This window comes from Macaca mulatta, chromosome 12 (assembly GCF_049350105.2).
Source record: "Macaca mulatta isolate MMU2019108-1 chromosome 12, T2T-MMU8v2.0, whole genome shotgun sequence".
Taxonomy (NCBI): domain Eukaryota; kingdom Metazoa; phylum Chordata; class Mammalia; order Primates; family Cercopithecidae; genus Macaca; species Macaca mulatta.
In genome coordinates this window covers 23,947,754-23,970,962 of record NC_133417.1, presented here as the reverse complement: position 1 = coordinate 23,970,962, position 23,209 = coordinate 23,947,754, and the positions used below count along the sequence as shown (strand labels likewise).

The following is a 23,209-nucleotide window of genomic DNA, read 5'->3' as shown; positions in this document are numbered from 1 at the left end:
ATATGAAATTTGAATTTCAGCATCCATGCATGCCATCTTATGGGATCACAGCCATGCTTCTTCATTTGCGTATGCTCTGCAGCTGCTTTCGAGCTACCGCAGCAACACCGAGGAGTCACGACAGAGACCAGATGGCCGCAAACCAAGGATATTCACTATCTGGCCCATTACAGAAGAAGGTTGCCAACTCCTGGGTTAAAGCCTTAAAAGTGAATCCTGGAATCCTGCCTCTAGGAGCTTACTGGGGCATTGGCGAGAGTTGTTTTGGAGGCTCCTCAGGACATAGGCAGAAGCCACACTGCACTATGGGCCCCAGGTTCCCAACACACCACATGCCCGACAAATACTGTATCCCACTGACCTAGAAGAAAGGGGAGGAAATGATGAATTTCCTGCTGACCATCCTCCGTACTGCCTGACTTTAAGGAAGGTTTAGTCTTTTAAGTAATTTAGAGGAAAAATTACTGTCTGTGAAGCACAATGTTTATACTGCTCCTTCTCTATAAGTAAATACATTCTTCCTTGTTCCCAGATATGATCCTTCAAAGCAGACTCCAGCACTAATTCATTCCTTCTGCCAAATCCCTCACATATGTCTCATTTCTCTGTCTTTCCATCTTTGCGCCTCAAGTTCTATCTGAAAACATGTAATCTGAAAAGATCCGAGGACCCTATGAGATGTTGATGTCGCTTCAAAATCAACAATCTCTATTTATCACCTCCACAAAATTAAAGGAAGAGCCTTGTTTGGTTTGAACAAAATGCCAAAACCTGTCCTTGAAAATGTCATCTAGTTGAAGAGATAGAAAATATACATACATAATAAATGTATGTGTCATAGAGGCTTAAAATTCACCATCCAGAAATCCAGTATTCGGACAAAGTTGGAGTGAATGGTGCTGATGATGGAAGGCTCCTAATTCAGTTCCTTGCCTTTTTTTTTTTTTTTTTTTTTTTTTTTTGAGTTCTCAAAAAGGACATCCAGGTTGAGTCCATTCTGAATCCTTAACTGTCCCTTTTATTCGATAATTGCCTGCTTCCGTTTCTTTTGTGTTTCCCAGCAAATGCTTTGGAATTCTCTTCACCACTATATGTATTTTCTCTTAGTGATAGTGTGTATCTCTATCAGTCCTCCTGATAGAGAACTACTTTGTGTTTTCATTTCAAAGATAATCTTAACATTTCTGTCCTTTGCTAATTATAATAAGAAAATTTCTCGGCTGGGCGCCGTGGCTCATGCCTGTAATCCCAGTACTTTGGAAGGCTGAGGCGGGTGGATCACTTGAGGTCGCGAGTTCAAGACCATCCTGGCCAACATGGTGAAACCCTGTCTCTACTAAAAATACAAATTTAGCGAGTATGGTGGCGGGTGCCTGTAATCCCAGCTACTCGGGAGGCTAAGGCAGGAGAATTGCCTGATCCCAGGAGGCAGAGTGAGCCGAGATTGCTTCACTGCACTCTAGCCTGGGCGGCAGAGCAAGACTCCATCTCAAAAAAAAAAAAAAAGGAAAATTTCTCTTTAACATCAATAATCAGGAAGTCAAATATTTCCACAGAGTAAGATTTTTTTGTTGTTGTTTTTTAAGATAGTGTTTCTCAAACTAGGATTTGAGGATAAATTCTTGAGGAGGCATAAGAATTTGTCTTTCTTGGGCTGGACTCAGTGGCTCACACCTGTAGTCCCAGCACTTTGGGAGGCCAAGGCGGGTGGATCACGAGGTCAGGAGATCGAGACCATCCTGGCTAACACGGTGAAACGCTGTTTCTACTAAAAATACAAAAAATTAGCCGGGCATGGTGGCGGCACCTGTAGTCCCAGCTACTCGGGAGGCTGATGCAGGAGAATGGCGCGAACCCGGGAGGCGGAGCTTGCAGTGAGCGGAGACTACACCACTGCACTCCAGCCTGGGCGACAGAGCGAGACTCTATCTCAAAAAAAAAAAAAAGGAATTTGCCTTTCTTGTAATCAAACGTGAAGTATAATATAAAAATCTGTGTTTTGACATATGGATATGAGAATTTGGAAGCATTTAAAAAATCTACCAGTGCCAAGAAGACTGGGATGGTCGGACTCCTCAGGGTTTTAATACCTTAATGGTTGACAGTCAGTGCTGGCACTCCACTAAAGCTGTTCACCATGAGCTGCTGGTTACTGTGGAAAGAAATTAGAGGTGGTGGAAAACAAGGAAAATATGAGGTACAAGCTAGCAATACCCATCAACAAGTTCTCCTCTGAGCCACGTTGGAGTCATGGTATAGCTGGCGATCAGGAGAGGCCGTCAGACGTCACAGTGTCAACATCTTCTGCAAGTTGTGGGCCGGGACATTTTTGTAGCCAAGGGGGGCCTGACCTGTAAAAATGGGGCAATGAGGTTATTTTGACCAGAAACAATAATACAACGTACAAAATGGGGAATGGCACAGAGGAAAAATTAACAAGATGAAGCACTTGTTGAGGACCTTCTCTGTGACGGACACCACCTTAGCACTTTCACATCCATGGTTTCGTTACTCTCACAACAACTCTGGAAGGTGGAAACGGATTCTCTTCATTTTATGATGAGAAAACTAAGGCACAGAGAGATAAAGTGGGCCGGGCACGGTGGCTCAAGCCTGTAATCCCAGCACTTTGGGAGGCCGAGACGGGCGGATCACAAGGTCAGGAGATCGAGACCATCCTGGCTAACACGGCAAAACCCCGTCTCTACTAAAAACACAAAAAATTAGCCGGGCGAGGTGGCGGCGCCTGTGGTCCCAGCTACTCGGGAGGCTGAGGCAGGAGAATAGTGGGAACCCGGGAGGCGGAGCTTGCAGTGAGCTGAGATCTGGCCACTGCACTCCAGCCTGGGCGACAAAGCGAGACTCCGTCTCAAAAAAAAAAAAAAAAAAAAAAAAGATAAAGTGATTGCTCGAAGCCAGACGGCTAGCAAGTGCCAGGCAGCGCCCAGCAGAGCGGAGACACTCAGCTGTTAAACTCCACCATCTCTCACAAGTAAACCACTAGTGGTATTCAGAGACAGAGACCTTACTAACTGGGAAATCCGGGAAGGCTTCGCGGTTGTGGGTGATGAAACATTTACAGGCATGGAACAGTCAGGAATTAGGAGGTAAAAGCACCTACGATAAAGGAACAAGCATAAAAAAGGGAAAGCATTTTCTTTCCTGTTTCGTTCAGGTTTCTTTTGGTATGTGGAACCTCTCTTCCTAGCGCCCATAACAATTATTCACTCACAGTGGACATTCAGATGGTAGGTGTAGTGCCAATATGGACAGAAATCGATCTGGGAAGTACAGAGAGGTCTCCTTTGAAAATAGTTTCGGAGATCTTGGATCCAGCTGTGCCTGAAGCTAGCTAGGCTTCCTCTGACCTCTGACCTTTCCAGTTACCTGAGCCAGTGCATTTTTTTTTTTTTTTTTTCTAGTTAAGGTGGTTTGAGCTTTGTATTTTCTCACTGGCCACTAAAAGAGTGAAGCATGAAGAATACACTCTGAAAGCAACCAATTATCTCTTAAAAATCTCACTCCAGAACCTTTGGCAGGGACCAAATCCTCATTCTCCTCCTGCTGAACCCACCTTCCCTTAAGCTGGTGCCAGATAAAGTTGCTTTGAGCATGACAAGGAAGAAAATGTCAGGAATTCCCAGGACATCCTATCAATGACTGGGAGGGGAACAAGCACACTATCCCCTCCTTAAGTCTCTAGAAGCCCTCCTGCTAGTAGGGTCCGTTTGCCAGCCAGGTCTCCACACAGGCAGGCCCAAGCAGCCACATTCTGGAGAGCAGCTGCAAAGTTGGCCACGCTAATGTTCAGTTTGGTACCTAAATTGTTTCTCACATAAAGAAAAAGATGGTCCTCTGGGAATATTTTCAGATGCACTCAAGAGAACAAAGCACTTCATGGGATTTGTTGGGAAAAGAAATCAACATGGAGACTCCATAGCCTTTTTCATGCTCTAGTTCTCAAAGTGTCATCTTCTGATCACAGCATCAGCAAAACCTAGGAACTTGCTAGAAACGCAAAATCCTGGACCCTAGCCATCTTTGGTTTAACATGCCTCCCAGATGATTTGATGTCCGTTTTAGAGAGTTTGAGAGCCACAAGGAAAACATGTAAGAGTTGTGGTTTACTCCATTCATTCTATAAAAGTGTCTTTGGTTTGCTATGCTCTATGATTTAAGGCAATTTAAGACTGGATGCTGTGGCTCATACCTGTAATCCCAGAGCTTTGAGAGACCGAGGAGGGACGATCACTCGAGGCCAGAAGTTTGAGACCAGCCTGGGGAATACAGTGAGACCCTCTCTGTACAGAAGATTTTTAAAAATTAACTGGGTGTGGTGGCGCATGCCTGTAATCTCAGCTACTCAGGAGGTTGAGGTGGGAAGATTGCTTGAGCCCAGGAGGTCGAGGCTGCAGTGAGCTACGATCACACCACTGCACTCCAGCCTGGGCAACAGAGGATGTATTAGTCAGGGTTCTCTAGAGGGACACAACTAATAGGATGTATGTATATATGAAAGGGAGTTTATTACGGAGAGCTGACTCACACGATCACAAGGTCAAATCCCACAATAGGCTGTCTGCGAGTTGAGGAGCAAGGAAGCTTGACTCATAGTGGATCAGTATGAGTCCCAAAACCTCAAAAGTAGGGAAGCCGACAGAGCAGCCTTCAGTCTGTGAATGAAGGCCTGAGAGCCCCTGGCAAACCACTGGTGTAAGTCCAGGAGTCCAAAAGATGAAGAACTTGGGGTCTGATGTTCAAGGGCAGGAGGCATCCAGCACGGGAGAAAGATGGGGGTCAGAACACTCAGCAAGTTCACCCCTTCCACCTTCTTCTGCCTGCTTTACTCTAGCCATGCTGGCAGCTGATTAGACGGTGCCCACCTAGATTGAGGGTGGCTCTGCCTCCCCCAGTCCACTGACTCAAATGTGAATCTCCTTCGGCAACAGCCTCACAGACACACCCAGGAGCAATACTTTGCATCCTTCAATCCAATCAAGTTGACACTCAATATTAGCCATCACAGAGGGAGGCCCTGTCTCAAAAAACAAAACAAACAAACAAACAAAAATTTAAATCTGCATCAAAAAGACAAACATGTCCTGACATGTCACAGAAGTAAATCATAAGGCTAGTTTGGTACAACGGAGTCCAGCAAATATTCCCCTTTGCAACTCTCTCGATTAATTCCAATATCACTGCTGTCTAAAACAGAGGCAGCTGTAGGAATGTCAACATTAAGGGAAGGTGAGATTAATTTCTAAACATCTGTCTTTCTGTTCCAAGACTTCTAGGGCAGAGCTATCAACCATTCACATTTTAGGCTAAGTGAGAAATGCTCTCCTCTTGATGGAAGAAACATTAAAAAACAACAACAAAAAAATAATAAGAGTATATGGGCAAGAGAAAACACATTATCCTTCCAGCAGGCTGTGAAAGAGATGGAATTTGCATGAGAGAGGGGATGAAAGGATATGAGAATGGGGAAGGGTTGTTCAACTTTAAAGTTGAGGACATTTGCTCTATTAACTCTTCACCTTTCTATTTAGCATCAGCCTCAGCTCCTCAGTAGAAGGGACCTGGGAAGGAAAAAGGTAAGCCAGGATAGCCCAGAGATGGGTAAGCTAAACACAAAAGTGGGGTCTAGTTTAGGGTCTTAGAAGTTTTGAAAGAAGGAAATGCTAGGATTCCCCAAAACAAGATGGTGGCCCTCTTTGACAGGCAGCATCAGCTTCCAGGTTTTGCTGCCTTCTTTTGCCATGCTTCATGGTCTCACCCTGTATCCGTTGTCTTTGATGCTCTTTCCGGATGGAACAATAAAAGGCGCTCCCATTTTCATTCTGTTCACTGACTTGCTAAAGGCAGAGCCAAAGTTTTGCTAAGACCAAAAAAGCAAATCCTTTCCCTTCTCCTCTAATCTGTGGAAAGTAAAGGCAAAGGTAGACTGTTAACTGTCTCGGCACCTTAGGGCTGTGTGACTTGGCACACGTATGAATGAAAATCTAATAGGAAGAAGAAAAAATATGCGTTGAAATACCTTTCTGAAAAATAAGCTAAGTTTTAGGATTTAAAAAAAGGTACACATCTAATTCACTCCCAGATTCCAATTAGTTTCTATTACTTTAAACTCCATATTAAACACCTCTGTGTTGTCTGTGAACAAAATTTATCAATTAGCAACAGTCAAGGCCAAACATACATCCCATCAGCTGATCTGAGTTGGCCTCACAGATGGAGGTAAAGTTGAAGCCAGTAGTCCCCTTGCTGGAGGAGGGAGGGGCCCCAGACTGTTTGCACAGCCCGCAAGCCCCACCCAGGCGCACTCCTCCCCCATTAAAACAATCCCCTCTTAAGGCAGAACTTTATGACACCCACACTCAGACTCTCATCTCCTTGGCCGCGGATCACTAAGCTCTTCACTTCCCAAAGCTTCTCTGAGCTGCTACTGTGCACACATGGGCAAACACTGGCAATTGCCATCTTCATCCTAGTACTTGGTGCTAGGCTCCCTTCCAAAATGTGTGTGGCCATCGACATTCTTTGCAATACCCACTCCTAGTTGCCTCTGACTTCCTGTCCAAGTGGCTCTGTTTCCCACTAGTGAGTGGGCAGAGCTCCCTACAATCTCCCAGGTCCTTCCCGCTTTGGCAGAGGCGAGGAGCACACTTCCAAATAGTTCAGGACCTAGTGCCAGGCGTTGACTTCCTACAGAGGCTAGGCTGCAGCTGGAGTACACGGGTGTGGGCACATCCTGCTTCTGCTAACGCTGCAGTGCTCCCAAGACAGGGCAATAGCCGCCCATCCCCCAAACATCTGGTTGTCCAGCAGTGGGGTTCTTGGCCCCTCTGGCTCCTCTCAACTCTTGTCACATCTCAGCTCCTGGAACCAACTCGAAAGGGACACTCTCTACCCTGCCTTCAAGAATTCAAGAAACTCAGATTTCAGAGTGTTGGCAAATTTTAGAGAAAGACAAAGAAACCAAAAAAAAGGAAAAGCAAGGAAGAAAGAATTCACAGATTTCATCTTTTGCTACCACTGAAATGCATAAAAATAAAGACCACATTTCCAAGCCTTCTGGATTATGGTCACAGCTTGCCTTCTGCCAGGATACTCTGCCTCCAGAGCAGCACTACAAGAAGAAGGAAATAGAAAGTTGCCAAACGCCTGCCCAGTCTGTTTACTCTGCAAATCATGCCTGGAGGAGGGGGCTGTCTCCAGATGGCTCTGGGCAGGCAGTGAAGCTGAAGAGTTTTGGAATGCGCTGCCAGGAGGCTCTGCAATGGCCCTAAGCAGATTCTCGCCTGAGCTGGCAACTGGAGCCACTCAGCTCCCTATCACATTGTCATCAATCATGAACTTGGAAAAACTTTCAGTGCTAGAGTTTATTATCAACTCTTAATGAAAATATATGGGTTTCACAGAAGAGTCTGAAAAGCACAGTGTTTGAATGTGAAATAGCAAAATTGTCTGATTAGGTGCTAGGGCCAAAGTGATTGCCTGATTACAGCTGGGAGCAGTGGGAGGAGAAAGGCCATGGCACCTTCAGTACTCGGAGATGATCACACCTCTGGAGATCCAGCCAGGGCAGGGAGTAGCCTGCTCTAGAAAGTATCAGGAGACTTCACTCCCATAAAAACAATCCAAATATATAAGCTTCTATGTTGAGCACTTAGCAGGCTCTGTGAGGAGGACTCTGCAACCCAACTTCATTCAATCCTCACATCAATCCCATTTTACAGATGAGGAAACTGAGGCTCAAAGACATTAGTAATTTGCGTAGGTCTCACTAGAATCCAAACCCAGGTCTGTCTGATTCTAGAGCTTGAGCTCCTAAGTAGGAGTCAACAAACTTTTTCTGTAAAGGGTCAAGTAAGTAGTAAATGTTTCAGGCTTTGTGAGCACATAGGGCGTGTCTTCATTTGGAGGGTTTTGCTTTTGTTTTGTTTTCTGCAATCTTTTAAAAATGTAGAAACCCTTCTTAGTTCTCTGGCAGTACAAAAACAGGCTCCCAGATAGATTTGGCAGATGGGCCAGAGTTTACTGTTCTTCATCACCTCTTACTTCCATCTACCTTGTGGCCTTGGACAAACATTTCTCCCCTCTCTGCAACCAGTGGGTTTTTGAAATGGGTTAAACACAAGGACAAAATAGGAAATTGGGAAATGGGAGGGTGGTACTAACTTCCCAGCGTCCTGGGAATATTACCATCTCCTGTAGCTTCTACTGTAGTCATTTCTTTGTGATTTTTACATTGGGTAAATCCCACTAAACGCTAAGCTTGTGATAATTAAATAGCCAGTTACTTCAAATTTGTGTTGGAAAAAAGTGACTGCGATTAAATAAACATACATGAACCATACAAAATATCACCTAGTCAGTCATAAGAGTTCGATGCGAAAAGACTGACATCAATTGCTTAATTTGATCCACAGCCTCTTCTCCTTTAATGGACAAAGCGGACTTTAAACACACGAAACATGGGACCAAAAAAAAAAAAAAAAAAAATACACCAGAGATTTACCTACCTGGAGGAAAGTTTAAGGTTGCATTCATATGTACATGGAAATAAAACAAAATTAAGTTATTTATAATAATTCTAGGTGATACAGATGTTGGGCAAGAAAGAAAAAATAACCACTGGCAACTTCACCGGCGGTTATGATTTGCATTTATATAGCAGTACTAATGCCAATACTACATGGAGCCCAAACAAAAGCAATAGAATTCTTTCAATTCTTTCGCGAGGATGGAACAATGAGTGGTGAGGGGGTTTTAGGTACCAGACAGAAGAGTGAACATGGGCTAAATCTTCATCTTCTCTAATAGAGAGTCAATAGATACTGGCTCAAACTGGGGGAAAAAAAAAGAAAAAGAAAAAGAAACAGCAGTATAAGCATGTGGAGATACGGAGATAGATACCAAAAGAATCAACTAAAATCGTTGAAATGGTGGCCCCAGGGAGCAGGAAAATGGTGGTGGACACACAGGAGTGCTATCATTTGTAACAAGTCTTGTAAAACTATTTGACTATGTCTATGTACACTTTGATAGAATCAAAACCAAATTAAAAACAATAACTGGGCCGGGCGCGATGACTCATGCCTGTAATCCCAGTACTTTGGGAGGCTGAGGTGGGTGGATCACCTGAGGTCAGGCGTTGGAGACCAGCCTGGCCAACATGACAAAACCCCGTCTCTACTAAAAATACAAAACTTAGCTGGGCATGGTGGCGGGCGCCTGTAATCCCAGCTATTGGAGGGGCTGAGGCAGGAGAATCACTTGAACCCAAGAGGCAGAGGTTGCAGTGAGCCGAGATCACACCACTGCACTCCAAACTGGGCAACAGAGTGGGACTCCATCTCAAAAAAATAAAAATAAAAATAACTACCTGGAGAAGAAATGATAGACTATTCAACATATAGTGTTATAACAATAGAAATTTTAATTATGTGCAATCTCTTTGGGTACAACATGAGTTTCTGTAATACAAATTAGCTCATACGCTATTGGTAAATAAAAGAATCAGGTCAGTCTAATGTGGAGTCATGTTCATATTCAAGGGTTTCCAAGAAATTAAAGTTTTTGCAACTAACGAACAGCAACTGACCACAACATATGCTAAAACAGCTGAATGTACAATCTGCAAAGGGACACAATTCTACATGCAGTGCTGCTTCACTGTATATTTTTCTCTGGGCTTAGTTTAGTAACATGCCCATGGTGAGGCTTCCCTGCTCTTTGCACGTTTTCCATTATTGCTGCACTTAGCAGTCTCCATCTTTTCTTACTCCTCAACCATTAAGCTACACTCAGTTTTTTCTCTGTTAGGTAGAATTCTATATATGCTACAATATATCATTATTTATTGAGCATTTAAACTGTCTTTTAAACTGTGCTAGTAGCTTTGTTAGCATTCTTATTGTCTTTTTAGTGCTCTGGTTACAAAGTAGCTTAGGTTTTGAGTGGTCTTTCCTTAACTTTCATTTTCCCATAACCCTGGGATTTTTAGTGTGTCCTTTTGCAGAATATGAGGGTTTTCACAAAAACTTTATCATGTTACAATAGAAGTTCTTGTACCTACTTGACATCGCCTATAATTATTAAAATTCTCAGCCTTCTTTATAAAGCAATTTTTTAAAACAGTGCTGTTTAAAAGCAGTGTGGTAGCAGAATTCTAAGACGAACCTCAAGATTCCCAACTCCTGGTGTGCAAGACCTACATTATCTCCTCTCCTTGAGTATGACTGGGAGCTGTGAGTATGATGATTGTCATTGCTATGATGACGTTGTGTTAAATGGAAAATACAAAAGCATTTTTACAGATGTAATTAAGATCACTAATCAGTGACTTTCAGATGATCAAAAGCAAAATTACCCTGGAGGGCATAACCTAATCAGGTGAACACTTAGAAGACGATCTACAGGTGAGAGACTTAAAGCCTCAAAGACACTCCTGCTGGCCTTGAAGCAGCAAACACCATGAGTTCCACCACGAGCAAGGAAAGGAATTCTGCCATGGGAGCTTGGAAGAGGATCTCAAGCCTCACATGAGACCCCAGCCCCAGCCAACACCTGGATTGGAGCCCTGTAAGACACTGCACAGAAGACCCGGGCTGTGCTCAGAATACTGGTCCAGGGAAACTGTGAGTAATAAGTGCATGTTTGTTTTAATCTGCTGAATTTGTGGTGGCAATTGGTTATGAAATAGAAATAGCAATAGAAAACAAATACAGACAGAAAGAATTTTTATTCCTTCTCTTAATTATCTGAGTTTGGGTTAGTCTTTCCTAAAGAAGGAACAGAACCAAGAATCTTGGAGAATGAAGGAGAATTTTGATTAATCAGATTTCATAATATTTTGAAACTGTTATATAATAAAAGTCGAGACTGGGAGCAGTGGCTCACGCCTATAATCCCAGCACTTTGGGAGGCTGAGGCAGATGGATCACTATAGGTCAGGAGTTTGAGAGTAGCCTAGCCAACATGGTGAAACCCCATCTCTACTAAAAATACAAAAATAAATCAGCTGGACATGGTGGTGCACACTTGTAGTCCCAGCTACTCAGGAGGCTGAGGCAGGAGAATCACTTGAACCTGGGAGGTGGAGGTTGCAGTGAGCCGAGATTACGCCACTGCACTCCAGCCTGGGCAACAGAGCGAGACTCCATCTCAAAATAAATAAATAAATAAAAGTCACCACAAGTAGTGTTAAACACCAATAATATGCTAGAGGAAAAGATTTCTAGCACATATATTTACAGCGGAAGTAGACTTGGACACTAAATAAAAAGACTAGCATCCTCCTTCATGATATGATCAACCAGTACACGTACAGTCCTGCAATATGCAAGGTGGGGCATGCGGGTGGGGCATGGATGATGGGGAAAACACTGGAATCTTTTCTTGCTATCCCCATGGAGAAGCTGGGACAGAGATGCATTCCCAGTTTTTCAAATTCAGAGCTGGAACTCCAAATATGTTTTCCATGAAAATAATTTGGTAGCCTATTGAATCCACAGCATGGCAGACATGGCTGGCATCTTTGCAAGTTGGCAAGAAGAAATTCCTCCCTAATCTCTACCAGAGGTGGTAAGAAGTGAGGCTTCCTGAGAAAGTCACAGGAAATTCCCTGCTATAGAAGAAGACACTGGAGCCACAACAGCCATTTGACTTTACTAGACCACCTAAAATTTGTCAACATTTAAGTTCACTGGAATGTACATAATAGAAACCTTCAGTTAACTGGATATTTGGCATGGTTTCTATTAAGAGAAAAGAGAAGCCAAGAGAAAACAAAATCTAATATCTAGCCTTGATCGTTTAAAACATGCCTCTTCCAAAAAATTCCTGAGTACAGTTAACATTCATCCCAGTTTCCATTTCCATTCACAATGACAGACTGAACAGTGAGATTTAACGATCAAGACAAAGATCCTGGAAGGGCTGGACAAATTCAATCAGCAAAAATTAACTTCTGCTCCACAAATTGTAGTTATGAACGCAGGACATCAGACACAAACATTTTGGAAAGATATTTTAACAACGAACAATTGAAACAATTGTAGCACGCTCAAGTTGCTTTCGGAAAATATACCTAAGCTTGGAGGATATTTAGGAGTGGACAGTCACATTCCCACACATAGGCTACTATATAATGTTGGGGAAAGAGGCAGAATCCTGCATCCCTGAGAGCTTCTAGGTAACATAGCTGAAGTTTGGGTCATTATACATGTCGAATCAAAAGGAAAAGGCAATTATCCAAATAATTTAGCCTTTTTTCAAACCTCTCACTTGAAATAACCCGATAATTACAAATGGCTTATTTTGTACTCTGGGCATATTTTAGGTGTGTGTTTGAATTATTCATATGAATTCTTCCATTGTCCATTTCCGTTTTCCTATGTGGAAATATTGCAAGGCTGACGTGATACCGTAGCAGAATTCTAAGCAAGTGTGTTGACAGTGGAGTCCTGGATTACGGATGAAGGCCCCAGAGTTGGGGGAAACATTGACCAACTGGACAGCCAATGACTTCTTCATTTAAAGACCAGACAGATAAAGTACAGCTCTCTCTGGCCCTGTGGGGGGCACTATTTTTTAGAGTCCAATCAAGATATTAATGGGATTCTGTAGGATGCCTCAAGTCCAGCACTTTGCAGCATGCAGAGCAATAATTATGCTCAATTACAGCCTAGCATGTGGTTTCTGGCACCATAAAAACCACCTTGTGTCAAAACAATCTTCAAGGAAAAGAAGGACCTATTTTGGCGCTCTTCCGCCTTGCTAAACATCAATCCCTAATTTCGTATCCAGAGAGCTTCCACCATTTCATATCTGTTACCGGCTGCCACGAAATCCCAGGACTAACATGTTCAGTGATGGCATCAATATTTCCAGCAAGCTTCAAGACTCAACTTGATTCAGGGATGAACAAAGGATTCTCACTGCCCCCGTCTTATAAAAATAGATCCCTGTTGAGGTCATATGATGAGAAAATAAGTCAGAAGCGAAACAGAGAACAGCCCACATTTGGTAATGGATTTATTTTCATTTTAAGGTTTCAGCCAAGCCTGCTTGTTTGTTCCTTCTTACAAGCACACACCCACCAGCTGTTACGGAATAAGAATAGGTAAAGCCAAGCCAAATAAAACAAAAGAAGCACAGGTACAGTAAGGCAGCAGATGCAGAGGCCTGTGCCACCAACCCAGAAGGGGCAGTCTGGATGAGCCACAGCCTTCTCCCTGCCTGCAACTCTGGGCACAGAGATGAATTTCCAAGGTTGGGTGTTGAGATGCATTTTAAGAATCTGTTCATGCTCTACAATACTGAGGAGGCTGCAAAACCATTGGCTTTTTGGGTTCCATTATCTAAAACGTACTCACACTCACGTATTTCAAGCAATTCCAGTTTGGACTGATGATTTAGGAAGCCCCTAATTTCACCTTAACACTAGAAAGCAAGATTCATCCAGATTCAGGAGAGTCTAATGTAAAGGAAAGGGAGTGAGGGTGGAGCACTGGCCAAGAAACTGGCATCGAGTAAATTACAGGCATGACCAGCAATCTACAATGAAATAACTATAAATGTCTATAATAGTAAAGCACAAAATTATGCTTCTGTCCCTATAAAACTGTCATAAATGAACCTAACATATTGATCATCCAAGGGACTCCACTGTTCTCTAAAATGTTATATAGTGCATAATAACCCTATTATAAATTTGATGTAAAATTAATATGCCAGCTTTAAGCATGAAACATTTTATATGCCTCTGTAAAATTAAGAGGCAATTGGAGGACCAATTTAGATGTCTTGAAATCAGAAAAAAAAAAATGTCAGCTAGGAATGTCTGAAACATACTGGACTTTTGTTCCAGAAATCAGCCAGCCGTAGAAACACTCAAAATTACCCCAATGATTAAACAGCACTTTTGACAAATACACCCTGCAGTTCCAGCGATGGCCATTAGGTGATATGAATCTGCATGGAAACCACTTAGGGGGCTCAGGAAACTCAAAGGGGAGTCTACATTTATAAGATTTGAGTCTGAAAATAATTCCAGGCTGAAAGGCCAACACGTCTCATATTAATTGTTTATAAAGTGAAGTGTGTCTACAATACAGTGCCTGCAGCAATTGGTTAGCAGGCCAGAGGCTCTATGTGAAGGTCCTCCAGAAGAAAGAGCTGTTTAAAGCTAAAAATCATGCAGTTAGGGGCCGGGCGCGGTTACTCACGCCTGTAATCCCAGCACTTTGGGAGACCGAGGCAGGCGGATCACGAGGTCAGGAGATCGAGACCATCCTGGCTAACACGGTGAAACCCCGTCTCTACTAAAAATACAAAAAAATTAGCCGGGCCCGGTGGCGGGCGCCTGTAGCCCCAGCTACTCGGGAGGCTGAGGCAGGAGAATGGCGTAAACCCGGGAGGCGGAGCTTGCAGTGAGCTGAGATCCGGCCACTGCACTCCAGCCTGGGCGACAGAGCTAGACTCCGTCTCAAAACAAACAAACAAACAAACAGATGATGCAGTTAGGGAGGCTGGCTGGGGCAGCCAAGAAACCCATCTGAGAAGCGTCCAAACAAAGCTCATTAATCTGAAGGCTCCAAAAGAAGGTGTCGGGGGCGAGGATGGTGGGGGTGGTCGTTTCTTGGACAGAGAGCTTGGTCGTGTGTGGCTTGCACCTCCAATGCTCTTGAAAATGGCTATTTCCAAAGGGAAAGTGTGATTCCGAGTGGGTCAGTAATGCCTTGAGAAAGGCTGGTGCTAAATAATACGGATAATTTCAACCACAGGTAAAACTGAAAACGTCAAATTGGTCTGAAGGGCTCTCTTCGTCTCTTTTCCATGTCTCAGGTAGGTGTAGTGGCTCATGCCTATAAATCCCAGCTCTTTGGGATGCTGAGGTGGGAAAGTGACTTGAGGCCAGGAGTTCAAGACCAGCCTGGGCAACACAGCAAGACTCTGCCTCTACAAATAATAATAATAACAACAACAACAATAATAATAATAATAAGCCCTGCATGGTGGTGTGTACTCCTAGTCCCAGCTACTTGCAAGGATGAGGCAGGAGGCGGGAGAATCATTTGAGCTCAGGAGTTTGAGGCTGCAATGAGCTATGATCGTGCCACTGCACTTCAGCCTGGGCAACAGAACAAGACTGTTTCTCAAAAAAAGGAAAAGAAAAAAAAAAATCCATTCTCTGTCCTTTCTCCAAAGTTAGGCTCTCATGCTACTGCCAGCTCCTGTGATGTGTCTATGCGCCTAGAGCCACCCATGCAGTGAGTAGATCAGGTTCTCACCCTCTCCCATCAAAATTTAGCTGCCTGATGACCCAGCTCCCTACCCTATTCGTACCTAAAAAAAGGAGGGGCAGCTAAGGCATTAATTGTTAGTAATGGCTTAATGGAAAGTCTTTAGCAAATCCATTTGCATTTTAATAGAAGTCTTTTAGACCTTGGTAGAGAAGTTAGTAATGGGGGCTTTGGGGCTTTTAGAGAAATAAATTAGGACACTCCAGACATTTACTGCATGGTGCTTTTCCTTGCTGGTTCCTTAAATGGTCTGCTACCTAACACTTCCAGAAGTCTATTGTCGCCTGTGGCTTGAGAGTCCTGATAGAGGTTCCCTAACTTGACTGTGGCAGGCCCCTCCCAAGAGCAACCGAGCTCAGCAGTTCTTTCCCACTCCTTCCACCCTCCCTCCAGTGACTGGGCACTGAGAATGATGCAGAGGAGAAAGGCAGGGTGAGAAATGATTTGCATCTTAGACTGGTGCAAATTCACACTTTGTGGAAAATTAACAGCTTCCTCACAAGACACCCTCCCCACACCGTGAGACAGCGAGACCGGATGCTCCTTAGCCTCCCCAGGGTGAGCCGAATGCGATCACAGGAATATTGACACCCGAAACTCCCTAGGCCTAAGCATCCATTTGCCCAGTCAAGAATTTCAGTTCTCACAGTTTTTCTGCTCTGCTCCACACATTCCTGAGAATCACCAGGATGTGTCTTACATGTACCAAGAGTGAGCCTGGGCTGCCTCTCACCCTGAGTCTGTGTCGCTGTGGAGGCACCACTCTGCAGCCTTGTTCCTCTCTGCAAGCAGGCTGCTACCCACACTGGCTTGGACCTCTGCCCCAGCCAAGGGGGCAGAACTACGTCACTAGTCTCAGAGAGTTTCAACAATGCCTGTTGGAAAAGAAAACCCACCTAATTATTGTATCCTTTCTAACTCATTTAGGAAGGATGCACAACATCTTAAATATTTTGGGGTTTTGGGATCCAGTATAACAGAACTTTCAGGCCACACAAAGGTTTTTCCTATAGCTTGTTTCATGGTAGGTATCAGGATGCTATTCTTGGAACTGAAGATTAGAACATGCCATCCCCCAATATGCCATTTTCGGGTGAAGGCAATTAAGAAACAGCCAATGCAGGAAGGGCTTTCTGCCCTCCTCCTTTCTGCCTAAAAGCAGTGTATAAATTTTCTGTGAGAAATTTGTCTTTCCAATACTAGGAAGAAGAAAACATTCTTATCACTGGAGATGAGAAGTCAACTCTGACATAAGTCTGCACAAATAAACCTTATGGAAATAACGCTTATTGTCCATTCATTTCTCCCATATATTTTCTAGTTTTTTTCCCCCTCAATTTACCAGCCATAGAAGCCCAAATTCCTTTTCTTTGTCTAGTCACTTCCCCACAATTTATTGCCCTTTGTTATGATGGTACCATAAGCCCCCAAGTCTCACCACTTCCTTGAGGTTTTCACTTTTTTTTTTCTATGAAGGCCCCCTTCCTGTGCCACATACAAATATTAACGTCAAATACAATTTAAATGATTTTCCATTATTAATCTGTCTTTTGTCAGCTTAATTCATAGATCTCAGTCACAACATTAAGAGGGCAGAGAAAAAGTTGTGTCCTCCCTCACTATTATCAAGCCCTGCTAAAGAATATGGCCTCCCATGCAGGATTCCTTCTTTCTAGGACTCACTGACCCTCTTTTTTTTTTTAATTCAATTTTTAATTTTGAGTAGTTTTAGATTCACATGCAGTTGTGAAGAATGACACAGAGAGATTTTTGTACCCCTTACCCAGTTTCCCCCAATGGCAATATCTTGCAACTAAGTATATAACAACTATACTTGCAACTATAGTATAACATGGCAACTAAGATATTGACATTGATACAGTTGAGATACAGAACATTTCCATCATAACCAGGGTCCCTCATGTTGTCTCTTATTCCCACACCTGATTCCCTTTTCCCTTCCTCCTCCCTAACCTCTGACAATGAATCTGTTCTCCATTTTTATAGTTTTAGCATTTAAAAATTATTTATTTATTTTTATTTCAATAGATGTTTAGTTTTATCATTTTAAGATGATCCCTGAGGCTACTGTGGGACAATGAATTGCAGGGGGTGGGAGTGGAATGTGGACTCCAGGGAGAGGGATCCTGCTACCTTCAGAGCAAGCACCTGCCGGTAGCTTGGGCTGCCCCTGTTGACTTCTCCTTCCAGCCCACTCTCACTTAAGGTGAGAAGCAGAGAACAAAACATCCCGTTCAATCTTCCCATCATGGGAGTCCTTCTCACTGTGCCTCCTCCTGCTTCAGTGAAGCCAGCTGAGATGGAGGGAAGACCCTCCTGTTCACAGGCACCCAAAGCCCCTGCTTTCTTTTATTATTATTATTATTATTATTATTATTATACTTTAAGTTGTAGGGTATATGTGCCACTGACCCTCTTTTAATCTGATCTTCCATTCAGACTTGCCTCCCAGGCATTGTGGAGTTTGATCTACAAGTTATTTTCCATACAGTATATCTGAAGGATGGCTTCATTCTTACAAAGTGATGTCAGACTTTAGAGTGCATTTATTTTAGAGGTGTTGGTCAAGACCAAATGCTGCTAGGGAGTCCCACTAGAGCTCAGACTCATGTCCTCCACGTCCTCAATCAGGAATTGGATTTGTCAATGGCGTTTTGCAAAGCTCTTAATTTTTTTTTTTTTGAGACAGAGTCTTGCTCTGTTGCCCAGGCTGGAGTGCAGTGGTGCCATCTTGGCTCACTGTAACCTCCACCTCCCGGGTTCAAGCGATTCTCCTGCCTCAGCTGGGACTACAGCATATGCCACCATGCCCGGCTAATTTTCTGTATTTTTAATAGAGACGGGGGTTCACCGTGTTAGCGAGGATGGTCTCGATCTCCTGACCTCGTGATCCACCAGCCTCCGCCTCCTAAAGTGCTGGGATTACAGGCGTGAGCCACCGCGCCCGGCCCACAAGGCTCTTTCTTAACAAAAGCTGAGACTGGTCTCAGAGAATGCTCCTGCAACAGCAAGAAGAGAAAAATTCATCCCTGGTTCAAGGACCACACAGGCAGAGATCAAGGTGGAAAGAGAGGGCTGATGGAGAGAATGTCATAGAGACCCATGTTTAACTCATTCATGTCCTCAGATTGAACAGTGCTTTGTTGTTGGGGGCCAAATGCCTCAGGTCTCCAGGATGTGCAGTTCAGATGCCCAACACTTTCCAGAAGGTAGATTAAAAGTCTCTGCTTCAATATCGAGGGTGGTGGTTGTACTACTGAGCGCTATACACTTAAGAGCCTCCAACACACGATTGTGTGTGTCCCACAATAAAGCACTTGCTGCAATCTTCAACCCCAGACTTGGCTTGAAAAGGAAGATCCCTTCTGATGGTGAGGAGGAGGATGCCGAACCATCCAAGGTCAAGGTGGAGACCCTGCATAAGTTGTGCTAGTCAATACAGGCAGGACTCCTTGCACCTCAGAGAATTAACTGGTTGGGACTCTATAGGCTATAAGTTTAGAGAAGGTACTGCCCAAACCCAAGTGGATCATTTCTTGCACAAAATTTGAAGACCCAATGAAGTGAAAACACCTCTCATTTTGCTCTGGTTGTGGGAAAGAGGTGTCTCCTATTAGCATATAGCAATGGTATGCCTAGCAATTCAGATGCTAGTTTGCCTGGGAGCAGTCAGGAAGCATGAACAGGAAGCAGAAGAGTCACCCCATTCCCTTGAATAAATGGGTTCTGATGACCCTGGAGGATGGAACTCTAAGGGGAAAAAAATGGAGCAATCAGACTGGGCCCCAGATGTCAGCAGTGAGAGAGATGATGAGGCCAGGTAAGGTCTAATATAGCACCCGACAACCTCTCTCATTCCTGATAAAAAGATGGTAAGGGCTCCTTTGACTCTCAGCTTATAAAGATTAGGCTACATCTGACAGGCTATCCAGAGGTGAGATTCTGGGAATCTGAGTCTGGAAAAAACATTACTGGAAACTAGGATCAGGGAAGAAGCTGTCCCCTCTGGTCATCCTCAGCCTTCATTCATGCTGCCACCATAGAGCAGGTCATATAGACTCGGAGCATGACATCCTCAATGTTAGAGCTTGTCTGGGGTCACCGTATGGTGAGCAAAGGAGCCAGAACTGGATAGCAGAGGCCTTGGAGAGGACACAGGGAGAGATGTTGGTTAACATTCAATAAGAAGGCTGCCCAATCTATACTTGAGCATGTGAAGCCTGGCATCACCTGATATATGGAAATATGACCCTGGGGACAGAGTTTTGAGGCACAGCATAGCAAAAAACCATGTGTGTTTACCTCCAAGAAGAAAAGTTTAAGTGAAGTTGGTAGAGACTTTTGCAGGTACTGTGAATAATACACTAGGGAGAAAGAGAAATAAACATTCTCTGCACTCTCTTGGAGGCTATATTCTTCCAGACGCTTGGTTGCAAGTAATAACAACCCAGACCATCTTAAGAGGAAAAAGAATAATGTATTAGCTCATAGAACTGAAAGCACAGGAATAAGTGCCTGTTTCAGGCAAAATTAGATCCAAGGCCTCCAACAATGTTTTCTGGAAATTGTTGCTCTGATTTTGCTTTCCTCTTGATGTGATTTGGATGTGTGTCACTGCCCAAATCTCATGTGGAATTATAATCCCCAATGTTAGCAGTAGGGCCTGGTGGGAAGTGATTTAAATCATGGCGACAAATTTCTCATGAATTGTTTGGCACAGTCCCCTTGGTGCTGTCCTCAAAATAGTGAGCAAGTTCTCGAGAGATCTGGTCATTTAAAAGTGTGTGAAACGGAGACAGCCAAGGGGTCCCCAGAGAAACTCCAAATGGCCTGCGCACTGGGAGGGGTGCACACTGGGGTGGAGCCTCAGGAAGTTCGTGCTGTTTGCAGCCGGAAGGAGCTGGCCCCTCCTCTTCCTGGGTGGAACATGGGATTCAGTCTGCGAGGCAGGAAGCACACTAGCAGGATTCTGGCTTTGTAGAAGGTCCCTGTTGGGCTTTTGGTCCCTGTTGGGCTTTTTTTCCCTTTTGCCCAATAATTTCCATTTATTCTCACCCTTCAAAGTGTCTGCATGATCGAGACCATCCTGGCTAACACGGTGAAACCCCGTCTCTACTAAAAAAATACAAAAAACTAGCCGGGCGAAGTGGCGGGCACCTGTGGTCCCAGCTACTCGGGAGGCTGAGGCAGGAGAATGGCGTAAACCCGGGAGGCGGAGCTTGCAGTGAGCTGAGATCCGGCCACTGCACTCCAGCCTGGGCGGCAGAGCCAGACTCAGTCTCAAAAAAAAAAAAAAAAAAAAAGTGTCTGCATGCCTGATCTCTCATGGCCATGTGACAAGAACCCAGCTCTTAGCTGAACTAAGGGAAAAGCCCTACAACGAAACCTCCCTCCCCACTCTCCATCTCTCTTCCTCGTGCTCCAACTATGAGAGACGCCTGCTCTCCTTTCACCTTCCCCCAAGATTGGAAGTTTCCTGAGATTTCCCCAGAGGCTGATGCTGGTGCTATGCTTCCTGTGCAGCCTGAAGAACCATGAGCCAATTAAACCTCTTTTCTTATAAATTATCCAGGTTTAGGTATTTATTTATAGCAATGTGAGAATGAACTAATGTGCTTCTCTATAAGCTTCATTTTTCAGGCAGGCTCCCTCACCCCTTCTGGAGAACATCACCTACTCTAGGCTTACAGTCTACAGTTTAAATCCCAGGAGAAAAAAAACAAGACTCTTTTTCAATATTTCCAGCAAAAGTCCAGGCATTGATGCCAACTGGTGTAGCCTGGTCATGTGCCCATCACTGGTTGGGCCAATCACTGTGCCTAGAAGGACGTGGTCTGATACATTAAGCCCACAGCATGACCTCGCCTCTGACACCTGTAGGAGGGACCAGAGCTCCTCCTTATAGGACTGAATTGAGAGTGGGAGGACTTAGCTCTCCAGAGGAAAACAGGTGCACTGCTACTCAAAGAGGAAGTGTTGGCAAGGCGAACCAAGTGTTCACTCACCCAGCAGCCGAGGAAGCCACTTCTGCCATAAAATTGCAATACGGGTAAATGCTGGAGCTCTGAACACAGGCAGCGGTGGGGTTGAGTCCTTATGACTTATTAGTATGAGCTCAGTAAATGATTTCACTCCTCTAGGCCTCAGGTTTCTCGCTGTAAAGTGAGGGTACTGCCTTCTTTGTGGATATACTGGGAGAGTGAAATGAAACAATATTAAATATTCATTGAATGCTAAATACTAATAGTACCTTTTCCCAACCTCCCCTAGCACCTTCAGCTTAGACTAAACTGAAAGAAATTTTGTCTGCTTTCTTCATGACTATTTCCCCATTCTTCATAGAAAGTAGGCACCCTGGTATACAGTTGCCATAGTGTCAACATTTGTTGAATAAATGAATGAATGATGACAAGATTAATAAATTTCTGGGGAATTTCTACTTTTGAAATATCAGCTCCCAAGCCCTAGCAAACAGAATGAATTATCCCCTCCTGTGTGTCTGCTGGTATTTTTAATTAGCTCCTCTTCCAGCTCTTATCAGCCAGAATGTGAACCAGGACTACGTGTGACTCAACTCAAGATCCTACTGCCTGGCACGCAGCACAGTTTACGTTGCTGAATGAAAAAGATCACCTAGTCCAAACACCTTACCTGACAGATGTTGTAACAGAGCCCCAGAGAGGTTAAAGAATTTGCCAAAAGCCCCACAGCTTACCAAATGAGCCATTACTTCTAGTCCACTATTTTTTCTACTTCATACTCAGGACTCTGTTTTTTTCATGCTGCCACGAGTCATGCATGCTGCCAGGAATGAAGTGAAGTTCTTGGTCCTCTGGAAAGGAAGAAGCATCTTCATTATGAAAAGTCATCATCTGTAAAGAGGGGCATCAGGTACCAAATGCAAGTGTAAGGGTCATTCACTTGCTTCATACCACATATAAACAGTTTGTAGTCTCAACATTTTTATTTTTATTTTTGTTTTTGCAACCTTTGCTTCTTTCCAATAACTCAGGTAAAGCTCAGTCATTCCTATCCACCCTCCCCACACATGCATCCCAATTCCCAACTATTGTCGGAGGAGGCCAACCGTCCTTATCTGGGCTGGAGACTGAATGCTAAGCCCACACAATGGGTTGTTAACCTCCTCACACTATATCCCTTTTCCTGTCTGAAGGAAGAGGTCCCAGCAGGTACTAAGCTAGCATCTCCCCTTCCCGGACTGCTCCTAAACCCAATTTCCCAAAGTCCACGTGCCCCGTCCAATTAAATTCTATTCAAATGGGATCCACCAGAAACACATTCAAGATTGTTTATGCCATTTTCCTTATTGGAGACTATGAAAAGACATTTCTCTTATTCATTTACTAATTCGACAAATATTTTAGCAGCTACCTGTACTATGTGCCAGACACTGAGCATACCAGAACAAATACATGAATCATGAAGAATGTATGCTGTGGCCAAAGCAACTATGTAATCCCTTAATAGTTTTTGTATCAAAATCCCCAAAGCAGAGCTTTCTCATTCACCAACCTCTCCCCGTACCCCTCCCCCACAAACACCAATATTTAACTCAAAGAAATGTTTTACAGAGCAGGCCATTAATAGCTTTTTAATTAAGAGGAAAGGTTCTTTCAAGGTAAGCTGAATCTTTTGGCTTGCAAAAAGGTGTTCTTTTTATTATAATAAAAAAAAAAAACAGGTAGTTCTCTCATATGGATAGAAAGAAGGTTGATGTTGATGTTGATGTTGATGTATTCACTGCTTCCTTAATACCAGGAGGAAGGGCTGAATCTAAATTCAAAGCACATGGAATGTTTTGATGTGAGAAGAAAGCAAAACATGTAAGACTCCATCAAAAATCCCGTTTGGAGGAA

General features: G+C 43.8%; 1 long non-coding RNA gene across 1 annotated transcript; it reads right to left on the bottom strand.

The window, feature by feature from the left end:
* Positions 1 to 251: 251 nt before the first annotated feature.
* Positions 252 to 22,170, bottom strand: LOC144333370 (uncharacterized). Its single transcript, XR_013401974.1, has 3 exons — positions 22,048 to 22,170; positions 21,338 to 21,523; positions 252 to 2,351 (listed from the first exon to the last, which is right to left on the bottom strand). It is a non-coding gene; the product is annotated as an uncharacterized LOC144333370 (long non-coding RNA).
* Positions 22,171 to 23,209: the final 1,039 nt, after the last annotated feature.